The sequence below is a fragment of the Kogia breviceps genome, chromosome 5 (assembly GCF_026419965.1).
Source record: "Kogia breviceps isolate mKogBre1 chromosome 5, mKogBre1 haplotype 1, whole genome shotgun sequence".
Classification (NCBI taxonomy): Eukaryota; Metazoa; Chordata; class Mammalia; order Artiodactyla; family Physeteridae; genus Kogia; species Kogia breviceps.
In genome coordinates, this window is record NC_081314.1 from 78,928,865 (window position 1) to 78,944,885 (window position 16,021).

At 42.4% G+C, this 16,021-nt stretch overlaps 1 protein-coding gene across 1 annotated transcript in view; it reads right to left on the reverse strand.

Annotated features, from left to right (window-relative positions):
• Positions 1-309: 309 nt before the first annotated feature.
• RUBCN (rubicon autophagy regulator) overlaps positions 310-16,021 on the reverse strand; it is a 78,718-nt gene continuing 63,006 nt past the window's right edge. The window contains exon 23 of the mRNA XM_067034400.1: positions 310-2,045. The gene's annotated coding sequence lies outside the window, so the exon portion shown is untranslated. The remainder of the gene's footprint in view (positions 2,046-16,021) is intronic.

The following is a 16,021-nucleotide window of genomic DNA, read 5'->3' on the forward strand; positions in this document are numbered from 1 at the left end:
AAAGCCCCTGGCATCATTTTTCTAGTGCTCTGAAATCCTGCACACGAGGAGACCCCAGGGAGGCCGCTCCCGGCACACCAGAGGAAGGTACCCTGCCCCTCCTGTCACGGTGGGCAGAGAAGGGGGTGGGCAAGAGGCCACAGGGCTCAGGTCAGGCTATTTCAGGACTTACAGGCAGTACTATGGAGCCCAGGAAGGAACACTCAGGAGAGGGGTAAGAATTACTTAGCCACAGGGTCGCTAGGTTCTTACTTTCTACTTTCAAGAAATGTTTGCTATATTCAGTGTAACCATCACAAAACAATAAATACTGTGAGCCAAATTTCTGTTTTATAGTTTGTATGGCTGATTCTACGCACATTTAACTGTGTTTACGACAACAGCAGGTTTCTTTTTTTCCTCTGGTTGAACCTATTGGGAAGCACACAGGGTGGCAGCTGGGAGACAAGCACCCCTGGGCCCAGTGATCATGGCCCCAGGAGGGGAGGCTGAGCTTTGTTGCAGGGCCCTGCTGGCACTGAGTTGGGGAGGAGCTTCAGGGAGGCATCAGGCTGTCTTCTTGAGTCCCTTCATGGAAATGGAGAGGGGCTGGTTTGGAGAAGCTGCCAGACCTAAGTGAGCAGTAAGCGAAGGCCTGTTCCCTCCAGCTTATTTACATTTCCCCAAATAACCGCTCTCTATTCTTCATCCACCAAGAACCAGGCCCTTCCACATCAGCCCTACAAGGCAAGCTCTAGGACACAGATGAGGAAAGGGAGCCTCGGAAAGGCTCAGAAGACTGAAGGCTTGAGGTCGTCCAGGATTTGAACCCAGGTCTATCTGGCTCCCAAGCCCAAGCTCTTTCCATTGCGCTATGCTGTCTTTCTTTCTGTCCAACGCTATAATATGCTAGGGTTGGAGCTGAGGGCTCTCCTCTAGTGCCGCGCAAAGAGCTGGACAGGTCAGGGCTGAAGCCGGGACACAAAAGCAAAATAAAGAACAGAGGATGATTTAGGGCAGAGAGTAGCAAACCACAGCCTATGGACCAAATCTGTCTTGCTGCCAGTTTTTGGTATAGATCACAAGTTAAGAATGTTTTTTACATTTTTAAATGGTTGAAAAAAGTCTAAAGAAGAATACTACTTCATGACACATGAGAATTATATGAAATTCAGTGTCATTATTCATGGGCAGGAACCCTGGCTTCTATCCTAAAACCGTGGCTGCAATAGTGCTGCGCCCAGCTCAGGCTCTTTGCCGCCTTTGGTAATTGCTCCTTGACTCTGGGGCTTGGAGGCCAGGGAGGCAGGAGCAAGTTGCCAGCCACCCCTCCTAGGAGCATCTCCAGGGCACTCACGATGCTCTGCATCCAGTCTAGATTGCTTCTGGCAGGGTTTGGGCGGTTCTCCTTCCTCAGCACCACCTGCAGCACCATGCTGATAGTTCGAGGAGCGGAAAAACACAGGTGAAAGCTCCTGTTCTCATCCCTGCCTCCCACCCCCTGCTGCTGCCCAATACCCCCAGCACCTCTCTGCAGACTCCTGTCTGCCCTCAGAAGTCTACATGGGACAGGTCAAGAGGCATCTGTACTGCAAGGGAAGCGGGGACAGTTAGGAGCAACACAGCCAACCTATTTCCCCACCCTATTCCCCAGTCACCAGCAGCTGAACCTCTCCTTGTGGGACGTGCAAAAGTGGCTCAGAGGGGAGCAGCAGGCAGGTGGCAAGGAGCAGTGGGGAAAGAAAGCGGGGAAGAATGTGTAGGCACTTTTGATATGAAATGGACAGAATGCCAGGATCTCGGGAATGTCAGGGACCTTAGAAGCCATCCAGTACACACACTGGCCTTGGCCTGAAGTACATGCAAGGGGCTTGCCTCTGTCAATCACAACATCCAGCTCTGCTGGGGGTGGAAAGGAGCCTGCATGTGAGTTACCAGTGTTGTAGAGTGCATGGTGATCCGGGCAGCAGTCTGGTACCACATGGCAGAATTCATCACAGTAGCAGCTTCCTCTCCTGCAGTGGTGATCCATTCCAAGGCAGCAGAGGGGCTGGGGTTGGGAGCAGCTGCCTGGAGAAAAAGGGACATTAAAAAGAGACAGATTTAACAAATGGTGCTGGGACAACTAGATATCCATATGCAAAAGAATGAATTTGGACCTCTACCTCACACAATATATAAAAATTAACTGAAAATGGATTACAAATCTAAATGTAAGAGTTAAAACTGTAAAACTCTAGATATTGTCATGACCTTGGATTAAGCAGTAGTTTTACAGGTATGACACCAAAAGTATAAGTGACAAAAGAAAGAATAGACAAAGTAGACTTGATCAAAGTTTTGGGCTTCTAAGGATACTACCAAGAAAGTGAAAAGACAACCCATGGGATGGGAAAACATCAGCAAATCATATATGCAATAAGAGAATTTTATTCAGAATATGTAAAGAACTCTCACAAGCTCAACAACATAAAAAGACAAATAACCCAATTTTAAAATGAGCAAAGAATATATCCAAAGAAGATACACAAATGGCCAATAAGCACATAAAAGGGCGCTCAACATCACTAATCATCAGGAAAATGCAAATTAAAATCACAATGAGTTACCACTCCACATCCACTAGGATGGCTAAAATGAAAACAGAAACAAGTGTTGGTGAGGATATGGAGAAATTGGAACCCCACACATTGCTAGCGGAAATGTAAAATTGTGCAGCCACTTTGAAAAATTGTTTGGCAGTTCCTCAGAATGTAAAATGTAGAGTTACCATATGACCCAGCTGTCGCCAGCCGCGGCGGGTCCTCAAAGTGCAGCAACAATCGACGAGAGGGGGTAGGGAGCGGAAAGCACCAAGATATGGGATCAGAAGGGCACAAACAACTGATGGTTGCAAGGCAAATTTAATAACAAAGCATAGGGCTTCCCTGGTGACGCAGTGGTTGAGAGTCTGCCTGCCGATGCAGGGGACGCAGGTTCGTGCCCCGGTCCGGGAAGATCCCACATGCCGCCGCGGAGCGGCTGGGCCCGTGGCCATGGCCGCTGGGCCTGCGCGTCTGGAGCCTGTGCTCCGCAACGGGAGAGGCCACAACAGTGAGAGGCCTGCGTACCACAAAAAGAAAACCAAAAAACAAAACATAGCCATATATATACCCCTAAAGCAGGGACTTTGCATAGTCATTGTAAAGCAGAAACTTTGTATAAACATTGTTCTATAGAACTAGTCTTTCATCTTAGGCTTAGTCGCCACCTCATCTGCATCAGGGTCTATCGCTTGTTCCACAAAGGCACCAATTTCCCCTCCAGGGTTGCTTTTCCTAGCTTTAGGGAACAACCAGGGACTCTCATTATCTGAGCAGGTCTTTGGAGCGAGATGGACAAAGGCCATCTCCTTTTTTACGTTCATACCATAAAGTCCAGGATGCATACCAAGGAGAGTACAGTCGGGCCCTGAGGCTTATGAGGGTCTTAATGGCGCATTCCTCAGAGGGCAATGCTCACCACACCCAGCAAATCCACTTCTGGGTATATACTTAAAAGAATTGAAAATATATGTTCACATAAAATCCTGTACATAAATGTTCACAGAAACATTATTCATAATAGCAAAAAAGTGGAAATAATTCAAATGTCCATTAACTGATGAGTGGATAAAACAAAATATGGAATTTTTACGCAATGGAATATCATTCAGCCATGAAAATGAATGAAATGCTGATATATGCTACAACATGGATGAACCTTGAAAATATTATGCTAAACAAAAGAAGTCAGCCACAAAAGGCCATGTATTATATGATTCTATTTCTGTGAAATGTCTAGAACAGGCAAATCCATAGAAAGTAGATTAATGGCTGCCAGGGATGGGAGGTGTGGTGAATAAGGGTGTGACTGTTAATGGGTAGGCGTTTCTTTGGGAGGTGATGAAATGTTCTAAACTTAGGTAATGGTGTTGGTTGCACAACTCTGTGAATATACTAAAAACCACTGAATTGTATATTCTAAAAGGATGACTTTTACATTATGTGAGTTGTATCTCAATAAAATTGTTATTAAACGGAGAGAGATATAGAGCTTAGAGAGAAGAGTGAGCAAGAAGAGAGACAAAAAGAAGAGTCTGACAGGGGAGTGACAGCAAGGAAGACACAGAGGCAATAGAGAAAACGACAGAAGAGTTGTGAGAACAGGGACGTAGAAAAACCCCACAAAGTTAAAGGAAGTTCTCCAAGATCGCTATCCACAAAACAGTTTCACCAACCCCAATTCCTACCATTTCCCTAAGGTGCTCAACTCAATTATTATTATTATTATTTCAATTTATTTATCTTACTTATTTTATTTTTGGGTCTTCGTTGATGCATACGGGGGCTTTCTCTAGTTGCAGTGAGATGGGGTTACTCTTCGTTGCGGTGCCTGGGCTTCTCATTGTGGTGGATTCTCTTGTTGCAGAGCACAGACTCTAGATGCACAGGCTTCAGTAGTTGCGGCTTGCGGGTTCTAGAGCACAGGCTCAGTAGTTGTGGTGCACGGGCTTAGTTGCTCCACAGCATGTGGGATCTTCCCGGACCAGGGCTCGAACTCGTGTCCCCTGCACTGGCAGGTGGATTCTCAACCACTGTGCCACCAGGGCAGCCCTCAACTCAGTTATTATCTGATCATTCCTTATCCACTACAAGATGAAGGGGTTCATCTTCTTTAAGACTTAAGGAAAACAAGACATTGGCAGGTAGGGACCCTGGCCCAGGTAACCTGGTGAGTCTGCGGCTCAGGTCAGAAGGGGCCCCAGGTACTCTCACGCCCAGGACTCTCAATGTTGTTTTCCCTTTATTTTACCTTGACCTTCCCAATTGCCTCCTGTTAGGTTAGCACCTGCCTGGGGCTTTGTTTAGGGATAAGCCTGATGACCTTCCAAAGTTGAAAGGAACAGGAGGGAGCGGGCCTCTGAGGGGATGTGGGGCCAGATGTGGCTAACCCAGCCTGTTGTGGAAACAGGGTCCAGCAGGTAGGTGTCTGGTGAAAGGGGGGGGCAGTGGCCCAGGGAGATCAGATCTCTCAAGGTGATGGGGGGCTGGGCTGGAATGGTGGCCTCTGAGTTTGGTCCGGCTTCTGCCTCATGTTCTACTCAGGAGCCTCCTGAAAATGACCAGTTTCCATTCTCATATTATCCCCCTTCCCAGGTGCCTGGTTCAGTGTCAGGTTGTCACCAAGACCAGGAAACGATCAAAGGACTGGAGCCAGCAAAGAGCCCCAGGGACTGTCCAAATGAGGGCTGTACCCCATTTGGTGGTCAGAGATCAAGTCAGTGGTCATGACCAGCATTTATTTTAACAGTTTGGGATGGAGTGGAGTGGAGTGGAGTGGAGTGGAATAGGATAGGATAGCATAGGATAGGATAGGATACAAAATATCCACATATATTGTATATTGTATATAGAAGTGTAAGTTGCTCGGGGTTCTTTTTGAAATTGTTGTGTTTTTCTGTACATGTACGTAAGTACTGGATCACAATGTAAAATATCTCTATTAATGTGGACTGTGGCCAGAAAAGTTTGAAAGACACTGATCTAAAAATGGAAAAGCAGGGGCTTCCCTGGTGGCTCAGTGGTTGAGAGTCCGCCTGCTGATGCAGGGGACACAGGTTCATGCTCCGGTCCGGGAAGAACCCACATGCCGTGGAGCGGCTGGGCCCGTGAGCCATGGCCGCTGAGCCTGCGCCTGTGCTCCGCAACGGGAGAGGCCACAACAGTGAGAGGCCCGCGTACCGCAAAAAAAGAAAAGCAATGTCCACAAGCAGTGATTGGGTGACAGAGCTGGGAGTGGAACCAGCAATGTTGACTTTCCTCCCATTTTTTCCCACTACATCAGGCTCAGGGTTTTTTCTTTCAAAAAGCCTTTGGTTGCACTTGCCACTGCTCTCTGTCATTCTCTAAACATCCTGCATATTCCTGCTTTTGAGCCTTTAGTCAAGCTGTTTCCTCTGATTGGAAAGCCCTTCCCTGTCATAGCCACTAGAAGTAAACATTCTTATCCTTCAAGGTCATGATTAAATTCAACCTTCCCAGGGTTGCTAATGAACCAGCTCGTTATTTTGAGAGTGATAAATGAATCATTTATCCAGTCTTTCCACACAAACCAAATAGTTGACAAGGGAAAGGTCTTCTTTATAGAAGAACTCCAGCTAACAAATGCAGAAGCAATGGTAGAATTTGAAAACCACCATATGGCAAACCTTAAAGAAAAAATGGATCTAGGCAACAATCATCAGTGGAAGCTAAAACCATTAGAGAAAGGTCGAGGGGGAACTTTTATAATGGACCTACAAACGGATGCATCTGGCTGATCAAGTTTAATATCAATAGAAGTGAGATGACTAGACATTGCCTGTCTCCTTCTCCATGCAGTAGGTAGTACATAGCCTCACCTACAGAATATACTTACCAGAAGAAATGAACCTTAACTACCAGATTTCAGGAAATGCAGGGGACAGAGGATCACCCACAAGGATGCAGTCAGACAAATCCAGAATTCAGGACAGTCTACATGACAAATGACCTGGTTTCTTCAACAAATAAACAGCATGAAAAAAAAGGAAGAGAGCTGATATAGATTTAAAGAGACTTAAGAATATAACAGCTAAATGTATGTGTGGACCTTGTTTGGATCCTGATTAGAATAAGCCAATTGCAAAAAGGACTTTTTGATAGTTGGAGAAGTATGCGCACTAATAGGTATTAAATGGTAGTAATTATTTTAATTATTTCAGCTCTGATAAGGTATTGTGGTTATATATTTTTTTAATATGGTGGATAAGAATTTGGTGTTGATAATTTTCAAGTTAGCCAATAGGTCCATTGGGTTCATTTAACAATCCCCTCTACTTTTGTGTGTTTCAAATTTTCCATAATAAAAATATTTTAAAAATAAATTTGATCTATCCTGAGAGGCCTTCCTACATCCCTCCAGCTGTGACGTAGGTATTAACTACATTTACTGGGATTAACTTTTTTCTCTTACTTTTAAAATCTATTGATTTCAATTTCTAACATAGCATTAATCCCTGTCTCCATTATTGTTACGATCTTCTTTCTGAAGGTGTGTTTATCTGCCTTCCTACCAATTGGTTGAAGGCAGGAAATGTATCTCTGTAGTTCTGGTGTCAAATAATTTATACTTAATTTAATTTAAAAGATCTGAATTGGACTTGGGTTCACACTTGAGCTCCCAGGGTGTCCATAGGCCAGGACAGATTTACAGTTCCTGACAGCGCTGACTGGTCCCATCAGAAAAATGACAGCGCAATAAGGGAAAGGAAGTCCACCCCATGGTGACCAAGCACCCATTCACTCACTCATGCATTAATTCATTTATTCATTTTATTCTATTGAGTGACTCTCTGAGCCAGGTACCATGGTGGATCATGGACATACATTCCACTGCCCTGCCCAACCCAACCCTCCAAAGAAACACCTTCTAAGAGCTCAGTCTAGTGAACAGAGCATCATCATACTACAAGTAACCAGAATGTCATCATACTGTATGGTAAGTGCTGCAGCACAGGTAAGAGGAGAGAGCCGCGGGGTTGGTGGAGGGACAGTAAGCCCACCAGGAAACAGACTCCTGGTGAAGAGGTGGTAACTCAGGGACTCCTGTGTGACCATCTCGTTGGCTTCAGACTATAAGGCTTGTAGAAATGACAAGCTGTGAGGCCAGGAACAGCCCCAAACAAGGCTGGGTGAAGAACCCCATGCTAATAGTTGGCACCCCTCCAGAGCAACACTGTTGAAACCTGTTTGACAGTTTTATAGAGAAGAGGGTGAGCACTGCTGGGGAAGGGTGTGGAAAGGGGGCACTGGGAAGCCTCCTCCTCCCCTTAACAGTTCCCAGTGATGCTGCTCCAGCCCCAAAATTGCAAACCCCACTCAGCAAATCTGAAGCCCCACCCTTCCTCAGAAGTCCTTTTTACAAGCAATTTATTAACACATCTGTTATTACTTAAGCACACACCTTGAGGCTCCCACCCCTACAAAAAGTATTTCTAGCAATGACATCTAGCTTTCTCCCAAAAGAAGTTCTAGTAGATACAGCTTTCTCCATCCCATTGGATTTCCAGGAATATTTTAGCAAACCAAATGGGTTGGTGCCTGGCAGTTGCCCAGTGAGTCTGCCTATTAATCTGGATCTGGGCTTGTCATACCACCTTCCCTCCTGTACTGCTCCCACCCCCCGACAGTGCACATTCTAGAGCCCCCTGCTGCCTCTACTCATAGGCACCTCTTCTGGACATTCCTCTTGATTCCCCAACCAAAACAGACCTTCCCAAGTGAATCATCCAAGGACAACTTATAAATATGAATGTGGGTACACAGAGAAGCCACCTTAAGTACTGGTAGATGCTTAGTAAATGTCTGAATAAATGAATTATTTAATTAATGAATTAGTGAACATAAGGAGGCGGATCATGCCAGGGACAAAAATGGTTGATTAAACGAATGAATGAATAAAAAAGAGACTAGAGGCCAGGTGCCTTCGACCTGCTAGCCTGGCTTCTCACCTGTCTCCTGGTTTGGGGCCACAGGGCTCAGCCACAGCAGGAGGAGGAGAACCAGCCACATGGCAGCAGGCATCAAGCAGAGACAGTGTTTCAGGGACCAAGGTCAGGACTTTTAATACCCACCCATCCCAGTAAGTTCATTTGGTATCTGCACCCCCAGGGAGGAGCTAGCTGGCACCTGGGCAGTCACTGGCAGGGGCACAGGTGTCCCAGTTGCTTGGAATAGCTTACCCAAGCAGAGGTAACACAGCAAAAAACCCCACAATTTTCCCATCTCCTGAGGTTTCCAGGCCTTTGGGAAGAGCAGAATCAGAGAAACCAGAGTGACTGCTGTCAGGGATTGCAACCTCATCTTACCTTGATTTCATCTGCAAAGACCCTATTTTCATAAAGGTCACATTCACAGGTACCAAGGATTAGGACTTGAACAGATCTTTTGGGGGGACAGTTTAAGCCACAACAGTAATAAAATTTTATTTTTCACATTTAGGTCTTCACCTAGAATTTTTTTGTGTGTTGACTTGAGGTGTGGATCTAAAATTTTTTTCATATGGATAACCAGTATTAAATAATCATGTGCCAAATAATCTATCACTGCCCTATTGACTTGTGATACCACCTCTGTGGTATATCAAGCTTCCTTATATGTATAGATCTATTTATAGATTTTCCATTTTGTTTCGTTGTTCTAATTTGTCTTTTCCTACACAAGTGCCACACTATCTTAATTATGATAGCTTTAGAACACATTTTGATCTCTGCTAGAGCAAGATTATTCTTCTTAGCATTTCCTTGTCTATTTTTAGCCCTTTTCATTTCCATGTAAATTAATATATTTAATTCCCTTTCATATTGCTCTAAATTCTGTAGTTCCTGAAGAATTTTCCTATTACATCTGCTGATTCTTTCTCATGGCAATTTATAACATCAATTTTTAAAATTAAACTTTTAATTTGAAATAATTGTCGACACACATGCAATTATAAGAAATAATACAGAGATAGTCCACATACCTTTTACCCCCATTTCCCCCAATGGTAATAGCTTGCAAAACTATAATACAACATCAGAAACAGGATGCTAACATTGAGATTAAAGATACAGAATATTGCCAAGGATCCCTCCTGTTGCCCTTTTATAGCCACATTCACTTCCCTCCTGCCCCCACCCTCTCCTTAACCTCTGGAAACCACTACTCTGTTCTCCGTTTCTATACTTTGGTCATTTCAAGGACGTTATATATATGGAATCATGCAGAATGTTTGGGGATTGACTTTTTTTCACTCAGCATAACTCTCTGGGGATTCATCCAGGTTGTTGCATGTATCAATAGTTTGTTCCTTTTAATTCTGATTAATGTTTTAAGTTACGAATGTACTATAGTTTTTTTAATTATTCAGCTGTAGAATGATGTCTGGGTTGTTTCCAGTTTTTGACTAATAAAGCTGATATTAGCATTACACAGGGATTTTTGTGTGAATATGTATTTTTATTTCTTGGAGATAAATGTGCAAGGGTGAAATTGGTGGGTTGTAGGATAGTTGCATGCTTAGTCTTATAAGAAACTGACAAGCTGTTTTCCAGGGTGGCTATACCATTTTATACTCCCACCTGCAATAAACAAGTGATACAGACTCTCTGCATCCTTGCCAACATTTAATATTGTTACTATTTTTAATTTCTGTGATTCTGATAGCTATGTAGCTATATCTTGTGGTTTAAATTTGCATTTCCCTAATGGCTAGTAATATTGAACATGTTTTCATGTGCTTATTTGTGATCTGTATATCTTTTTCAGTGAAATGTCTCTTCATATCTTTTGCTCATATTCTAGTTGGATTGTTTATTACTGCTGAGTTTTTAATTTAATTATTAAAAATTGAGGTATAATTGACATACATTTACTGTTGAGTTTTGAGAGTTCCTTATGTATTTTAGGTACTAGCTCTTTACTGCATGTGTGGTTTGCAATATCTTCTCCCAGTTGTAGCTTGTGTTTTTCTCCTCCTAACAGGGTCTTTTGCAGAGAAAAAGTTATTTTGACGTGTCCTTATATAAATCATGCTTTTGGTGTCAAGTCTAAGAATTCTTTGCTTAGCCATAGATCCTGAGATTTTCTCCTTTTTTTCCCCCCTAAAAGTTCTATAATTTTACATTTAAGTCTGTGATCCATTTTGAGTTAATTTTTGTATAGCTGTGATACTAAGTCTATGTTCATTTTTTTTTTGGTCTGTGGATTTCCAATTGTTCCAGCAACATTTGTTGAAAGGGCTATCTTTCTTCCATCAAACTGCTTTGGCATCTTTGTCAAAAATCAGGTGGGCATAATTTGTGTTGGTCTATTGCTGGGCTCTCTTTTCTGTTCCATTGACCTGTGTCTATACCTCCACCAGTACCACACAGTTCTTTTTTTAAAAAATAAATTTATTTATTTTATTTATTTTTATTTTTGGCTGCATTGGGTCTTCGTTGCTGTGCACGGGCTTTCTCTAGTTACGGCGAGCGGGGGCTACTCTTCATTGTGGTGTGTGGGCTTCTCATTGCGATGGCTTCTCTTGTTGCAGAGCACAGGCTCTAGGCTCACGGGCTCAGTAGTTGTGGCCCACAGGCTCTAGAGCGCAGGCTCAGTAGTTGTGGTACACGGGCTTAGCTGCTCCGTGGCATGTGTGATCTTCCCAGACCAGGGCTCGAATCCGTGTCTCCTGCATTGGCAGGCGGATTCTTAACCACTGCATCACCAGGGAAGCCCCTACCACACAGTTCTTGATTACTGTAACCATAGAATGTCTTGAAATTGGGTAGACTGATTCCTCTTACTTTCTTCTTCTTTTTCAAAATAGTTTGTTATTCTTGTCCTTTGTCTTTTCATAAAAATTTTATAATAACCTTGTCCATAAAACAAAAAAATCTTGCTGAAATTTTGATAGGATTTGCATTAAGTCTGTATATAAATTTGGAGATAACTGACATCTTTACTATGTTGACTATTCTAATCCATGAACATAATATACCTCTCCATTCATTTAGATCTTCTTTGATATCTTTCATCCGAAATTTGAACTTGCTGTGTACAAATCCTGTACATATTTTGTTTGATTTACACCTAAGTGTTTCTTTTTCTTCTTTTTTTAGTAAGTGGTATGGTATTTTTAATTTTGGTGTCCACGTGTTCATTGCTAGTATACAGAAATGCAATTGACTTTTGTATGTTTATCTTATATCCTGCTACATTGCTAAACTCATTAGTTCTAGGAAGGTTTTTAAAAATAGATTCCTTGGGATTTTCTACATATACTGAAGTATGTACAGATGAATTAATATGTCTGAGATTTGCTTCAAAATAATCTTGATAGCGGTAGAGGGTGGGGATATAGATGAAACACAGCTGACTGTGAGCTGATAATTGCTGAAGCTGCATAAAGGATACACGGGGGTTCAGTATTCTACTCTCAATATCTTTGTGTATGCTTTCAATTTTCTGTAACAAAAAAATGTTCCCAAATGTTATTCCCTGTAAAAGCTGCAGGGGCCCTCATTGTAGGGTAGCCATAGTGGTTGACCTGTCATTCAAGGCCCCTTATGGTCTGACCTCCCCGCTAACTATCCAGTTGTTCCTTGAACGCTTTCCAGAAGACCCCCTTCTCTATATGTCTCATAGCTGTCTAAACACCATTTTCAGTTTCAGCTTTGTGCTTTTGCTCCTGCTGCATTGACCCTCCTCTCTGTCCCAAAAGGCCCTTCTCCCTCCTCTCAGATTAAATCCCACCCTGCCTCCTACCCAGCTCCAGAACCAAGAGGCCCTTGAGGCCTCCTCTGATCACTCTGGCCACATTGATCTCCCCCTTCTCTGACCTTCCAGAACTCTGTCTTTAACATTCATTCCCGTATAACATAGTTGTTAACAGTGGGATTTTTGGAACTAGACTGGCTGTATTTGGATCTAGGCTCCATTGTTTACTAGCTTTGTCACTTTGGGCAAGTTATTTAAACTCTCTGTGCCTCAATTACTTCTTTTTTTTTTTTTTTTTTTTTTTTTTTTTTTTTTTTTTTTTTTTTTTTTTTTTTTTTGCGGTACGTGGGCCTGTCACTGTTGTGGCCTCTCCCATCGCTGAGCGCAGGCTCAGTGGCCATGGCTCACGGGCCCAGCCGCTCTGCAGCATGTGGGATCCTCCCGGACTGGGGCACGAACCCGTGTCCCCTGCATCGGCAGGCGGACTCTCAACCACTGTGCCACCAGGGAAGCCCTCAATTACTTCTTTATAGAATGGAAATGATAATGGTATCTACTTCATAGGGTAGTTGGATTAAATGAGTCATACATGTAAAAACTTTAGAATAGTGTTCAGCACACAGTAAAAAACCCATATGTAATGATTTCATTTGTGTACATCCTATGTTATAATTAAACTGTAAATTCCTACAGGGCAGGAACAGCATCCAAGCACTGAGTCATTTACATGGTAGATGAAAAGAATCACACATCCATCATCTGGATCAGTTTAAATCAGACAACTAAAGCCAATATTTAATTGCATAATTTGTCACTGTGGCCCTTTCACTTCCTATACCAAGGTTCTTTGCTTGCCAGCAACAGAAACTGGCTCCTGCTAACTTAAGAAAAAGGAATGTACTAAAAAGATTTGAAGGGAAAGTTAAAAAACTGGACTCAGAACAGGATAGGAAACTGGCGGCCCCAGAATCCAGGAGAGGAATGACAGTCTCTTCACCATGCTAGAATGAGAAAGTGCCAACCCACTTACTTTTTTGGTCATTGTCTTATTTGCTCAAGGTTCCAAGACTAGGGAAAGAGTTCAAGCAATCCAGCTTGTTCCATGTGCCCACTCCTTGGTCAGAGGTTTACAAAAATGAACTTATTCTGGTAATTTTTGGGGGGAAGTGGGTGACGTTAATTAAGAACTAAAAAGAAGGCTTGCTCTATCTATCTGTTCTCTGGGATTTTTGACTGGTATATTATGGAAAGAAGGCAAGCTGGATAAATATTTCTGTCTTGGGCTTCTGGCGCAATGGTTGAGAGTCCGCCTGCCGATGCAGGGGACACAGGTTCGTGCCCCTGTCCGGGAAGATCCCACATGCCATGGAGTGGCTGGGCCCGTGAGCCATGGCTGCTGAGCCTGTGCGTCCGGAGCCTGTGCTCTGCAACGGGAGAGGCCACAACAGTGAGAGGCCCGCGTACAGCAAAAAACAAAACTATATATATATATATATATGTGTGTGTATATATATATATATATATATATATATATATATATATATATACACACACATACATATATATATATTTCTGTCTGGCTGGTAAACTCTTTGCCTTTAAAGACTTTACTTCTACTTGGGTCCAAAAGGGGTATGGTATGGGCAAGTAAGTGCAAATGAAAGAATGGTTTCTGCTCGCAGTGCTGATGGGAGCTCCATGCCACAGTCAAATAGTGCTGTTTGTAGTCTCTGGAATAGCTGGAATCCTAGAAGCCTCTGGAGAACTGTCCAGATGGTCATTGTCTGGACCTTCCACTCTAAAACCTCAAGAGGGTTTTCCAGATTCCCACTAGCCTTGTCTCTATCCCTAGCTCTAATGGAAACTCCAAGGTGTCCTCTCCCTGTGTGCTCTCAGGACAGAAGGGCTGGACAGAGGCACCAGTTCTCAGAGGAACTGTGCATGAGGCCGGGAGATAAAGAAGGAAGGACAAAACTGGAAGGAAAAAAAAGAAAAAGAAAGAAGGAAGGAGATCTCCATGTTTTCTGGGCCAATGTGGGTCAGCACATCTTGTGCAGAATAATATTTGTGGGTATTTTAAAGCAATAGCTATCTTGATGCCCCCCTCCAGTATCTATATACTTTTGTACATTCCCTCTGCATTTCAAGGGAAAGAATGTTTTCCCTAAAACCAAAGTGAACTCTTTAAATTTTTAAAAATAATATGACCACTTTACAGATATTTCAATAGGCAGATAAAAAGGAAAAAAATCACTCCATAGTTCTATCATTTCTGCAGAGCTACACTTACTTTTATGTATTTCCTTCTCTTCCCATGTGTATTTTTCTTTCCATGAATGTTTTTCTATAATTGCAATAAGGGGGTACATATACTTGCCTATATATAAACTTCTTATTTTGGAACAATTTTAGATCTATAGCAAAGTTGCAAAGACAGTATGTGAGTTCTTATACACCCCTCATCCAATTTCAGTTTTCTCTAATGTCACCATCTTACATCTTTCAAGACTAAGAAACCAACATTAATACATTGCTTTTAACTAAACTCTAGACTTTATTCAGATTTTATTGGTTTTGCCAGTAATGTCTTTTCTGTTCCAGGATCCAATGTAGGATAGTGTATTGCATTTAGTCGTCATGTCTCCTTAGGCTCTTTTGGTCTGTGATAGTTACTCAGTCTCTTGTTTTTCATGACCTTGATAGTTTTGAGGAGTACTGTTCAGGTATTTTGTAGAACGTCCCTCAAATTGGGTTTGCGTTATGTTTTTCTCATGATTAGACTGGGGCAATGGATTTTTGGAAAGAATACCACGTGGCGATGTGCCCATCTCATCACAGGGGTGCATAATACCCAAACAGCACCCCTGGTGTTGTTAACCTTGATCACCTGGTTAAGGTAGTGTTGGCCAGCTTTGTCCACTGTACAGCTGCTATTTCTCTATTTCCATGCTCTTTTTTAAAAAGCAAATCACTAATTCCAGTCCACCCTCAGGGGGAGAGGGGATTAAGCTCCACCTCCTGGAGGGGCATAGGATTTACATATATTGTTTGGAATTCTGTCAGGAAGATTTGTCTCTTCTTCCCAATTTATTTATTTATTCAATTCTTTATTTATTAGTATGTACGCATAAATATTTGACATAAACTTTTTCTTTTTTTTCATAAAACATTGTGTTATAAGGTTTTTTTCATGTTACCATCCTGGTCTTTATAACCATCATTTTAATGATTGCATCTACTTTTGGATATTTTCCATTAACTTTGTACTCTCATAAATTATCTTCTGTAAACATCTTTTGAAACAATGTTCTATGATTCTTTGTATTCCAGATCTGGCCTGGTGTCGGGAACACAGTAACATAGTAAATATTCAATAGATGCTTATTTGGGATGGATGGATGGATAGATGAATGAATCAATGAATGAATGAATGCTGGGCTGGCAATGTAACTCAGTGGCCCTTTTTTTCCCCCCTGTTGAACAGTCTTCTTACTCTTGGCCTATGAAGATCTCAAGTCTAAGTTAAATGTTGAGAAAACAAGTTTGAGAACTTGCTGGAAATCAAGCTTTGGTTTCCTGTGAACCACAACTTGTTTGTAATAAACAAAGAACCTCAGAACAAGTAAAGATTCTGTACTGTAAGCTTTTTTTTCTTTAATCTCTGGTTGGAAAACCTTTGGATATTCTATCAACTTCAGCAGTCTTTCACATAGCTTTATCATTCTTCTCTCAGCTTACCTTGTAGACATAACAATTTTTAA